We start from the raw sequence: 4,025 nt of genomic DNA on the forward strand, positions 1-4,025 counted from the left end.
ATTGAGTCAAACTGTTGTCTAAACACAATTTCCTCCTGTAAAACGAAAAAAAAAAAAAACCATTTGCTGAAGAAGGAGGAAGTTCACTAAAATGTAAAAAAATAACAAGCTCATAGATTCCTATTTTCTTGGTAGAGGATCCCCACTGAACAAACAAAAAAAAAAATTCAAGAGACTTTTTTCGATTATTTCAAGAGTAGTACATAACTAGTGTCCTTCCGGGGCCATAGGAGATAAGAATATTAATTAATTAAAAGGCATGATTTAAGCCATATCTTTAGACATGTGCTTGACACAACAATCATATGTTTAGAAAGACAATCTTAAAGGTGATGAAATCAAAGATAAGAAAGCAATGTTTCAAGCTGGCTACTGAAACAAGAACAAAAACAATTTTCTCTCTTTCTCAGATGCTATCATGGCTGCATGCATACCCACACACCCCTACACAGACAGAAAACAGAGAAAAAGGAAGATAAACTTAAAAGGTAATCAGAATATTATCATCAATATTCAAGACGGTAATGCTATTAGGCTAGTGTTAGGTTATCAGGAAACAATCTCCTTTTGAAATCTGTCCTCATCAGAATTTTTAAATGGTTTCATATTCTCTTTCAATAAATACATTAAAAATCGACACAGAGGCAGCTGATGTCCTATAAGCTGCTTCAGGAATAACACCACATTTGTTCTGACAGGGACGCTGTGAGAGAAAAGGAAATGAGAATAGGGAGGAAAGTAAAAGACAAAGAAACGAAAAGAAAAAAAAATGTGAAGAGAATAATCCCATTTAATACAGGATTAAACTCTTCCAGATGGCCTTGAATATATAGGTCTGGTCACTTCTATCATCACTCAAAACAAAATTACGCAAGATGAAATGCAGATAACAAAATTATTCCTTCCGTTTTGGGACAGAAAGAAGACTAAAATTTTGAGGAGAAATGAACATTTCTACCTATGTCATCACCAAAATATTCTATCCATAAGACTATTAGAAATGCATATATAGGAAAATATAGGGATTGCACTATCATGGTTGAATGAAATTTAGTTTTGTTCCTAGGGAAAAGCAATGAAGATACGAAATTTCACTTAAAATATAAAACAGTTCCATCACCTCAAACTGTTTGCTGATGAACATTTGCAGTTCATCCCAGGAATCAGGCAGCCACTAATCTACTATCAACAGACATGAGTTTTGCTGGTTTTAGAATTTTATATAAATGGAATTACACAGTATGCACCCTTGTGAGTTTGGTATCTTTTGCAAAGTAAAATGTTTTGTTTCATCTAGATTGTGGCATAGACCAGCCCCTCATTCCTTTTCATTGCTGAGTAGAATCTCATTGTGTAAATATATAATAATTTGCTTATCCATTACTCCATTTGTCTCTCCTTTTTGACTATCATAAAATCAACATCGATATTTCTCTTAGTCTTTCTGTGGACATTTATTTTCTAATCTTGAGGAAATACCTATTAGTGGAATTGTTAGGTCATATAGAAAATATGTTTGTATTCTTTGTGATAAGAACACTCAACATGTGATCTGGGAGGTGATGGACATGTCTATTATCTAGATTGTGGTAGTGGTACCGTGGGTGTTTGCATATGTCCAAACTCATTAAATTGTACACATTAAATATGTGCAGTTTCAATAAAGCTGTTTTTAAGAAAGAAAATATGTGTTTAATTTTATAAACATCAAATATCTTTCAAGGAGGTTGTACCATTCCCTCCATTAATATGGAGAACAGCTGCAGTTCCTGATATAGTCAGTCTTTTTAATTTTCACCATTTCGGTAGATATATGGCTGTATCTAAATGTAGTTTTAATCTCTTGATAATCTGCTGCACATTTTCTCATGTGCGTATGGCAATTAACATATCTTTTTTTCTGAAGATTTTATTTATTTAATTGTTGGAGAGAGAGAGAGAGCACTTACAAGCAGGGGGAGCATCAGGCAGAGGGAGAAGCAAGCAGAGGGAGAAGTAAACTCCCCACTGAGCAAGGAGCCAGATGCAGGACTTGATCCCAGGACCTTAGGTTCATGACCTGAGCCAAAGGCAGACACAACTGACTAAGCCACCCTGGCATCCCAATATATCTTTTTTGGTGAACTCTCTATTCAGATACTTTGCCAATTTTTATAGGATGATTTATCTTCTTTTTAATGGGTTGTAAGATATATATATACATATATATATATATATATATATATACATATATATATCTTGTATTTGTTATGTTGTTATGCTTATATATATATATGTCTTACAACTCATTAAAAAGAAGGCAAATCATCCTATAAAAATATATATATAATGAGTTGTAAACTAATATATAAACAATATGGAAACAATTTCTTTGTCAGATATATGTATTACAAATACTTCCCACCATTTGTAGAGTGTCTTTCCATAAAAGCTTTCTCAAAAACCTCAAAAATCTAGAACCCTCTAAATGTTGAGCTCTCTAGATCTTTGAAAATGGCATATTCTCCATTGTTTAAGTCTAAAGTTTATCCTTGCTTAAAGATGGTGCTGAATCCTCTGCCATCAACTACGCACCCTCCTTACAATTACCCCTTCCTTCCCCTCCTGATCATAAAGCCAATAACTAAGATTAGCTGTTAGCCTGATACTCAGGAGAAATTCAGACCTGACCAATATGTAAAGACACCTAGACAGTACACAGTGTAATTGGATTCCAGGAGAGCTAGAGCAAGAAAGAAACACAAAGCTGGATAAGGGAGATTTTATCAACACTGGAGTACTTTTTTAAGACATAAAATTTAATAACCTGGCAAAATGTTGTGAGAGGGTGCTGATAAACTGCTAAAATAACTCCAGAAAGATTGAAGAAAGTAATAGCCCATGCTAAGCAGAGTAAAATGCCAGAATTGCTGTGGGAGATAGAGGAGATAAAAACACAAAAATACTTATAGCAGTTGGCATTCTGTAGTGGGTATACTCTATATGGGCAGAAAATCCACCAAGCCTTCTGTGGGATGGTATGATGGACACCCTATTAAGAAAGCAACAAGGTATGAACTGGAAGACCATAAGCATCACTGAGAAGCTTACTGCAGCTTTCCTCTCTAGACCAAGGCTCACAATAGGAGATGTCTTCACAGAATTGGATTTACAGATAGCATTGAGACTGATAGGATCTTGGAGTAGTAGAGGTCATGACAATGGCACAGCTCAACTCTGAAACAAGGTTGACAAATATTGTAATGAGGGTTGAGTTTGGAGTAGCATCTAGATTCCTGACCAAGAAAAAGTTATAGAAATGTTAAATGTCTCTGAGGTAAGACGGATGGAGAGCTAGAAAGGATATTTTTACTTATGCACTGGTCTTTAACCTGGTGCTACAGAGAAAAACAACAACAATTTATAATTGCTGATTCCTGCGATGTAATTACTCCCACCATAATGAATTTCAAGCTACCAATGTGACATCACTAAATGCCAGAGTTGAAAAGAGATGTGCAGTAGTGCGTGGTTATATAGTAGTTCTATTATATGGACATAGTAGACGTAAAAAACTTCACATGTAGATAATGGTAAAATATAGTTAAACAAAACAAAACAAACAAACCAGGAACTGAGTTATGCTAAGTATTTATTACCTCTGTTTTTAATATGATTTATTTAATTTTAGGTTTAAATAATGTAGTTTTTAATAATAACTATATTCAATGATTGGCTCACAAAGTCCTGAAAATTTAGTAGTCAGACCCTGTAAGCATACCACTGGCTTTTGCTCAACAACTACAATAGAAATAAACCAAAAATGGATGATCAGTAGGCTAAGGGAAACCATTCCCCCAAAGTTATAAATTACTACCTCATCCTACTCCTGCCTGAACCAGTTTTCTGACTCAGGACCCAATTATTAAAGGCAAAGCAAGTCCTTAGAAAGAAGACCACATGGTTAGCATACATCAAAATGATTCCCTCAATTCAATCCCAAAGGGACTTATATTAGCCTTCTCAGGCTGCCATTTCAAAATACC

The sequence above is a fragment of the Ursus americanus genome, chromosome 25 (genome assembly GCF_024610735.1).
Source record: "Ursus americanus isolate L20-20 chromosome 25, mUrsAme1.1.p, whole genome shotgun sequence".
Lineage (NCBI taxonomy): Eukaryota > Metazoa > Chordata > Mammalia > Carnivora > Ursidae > Ursus > Ursus americanus.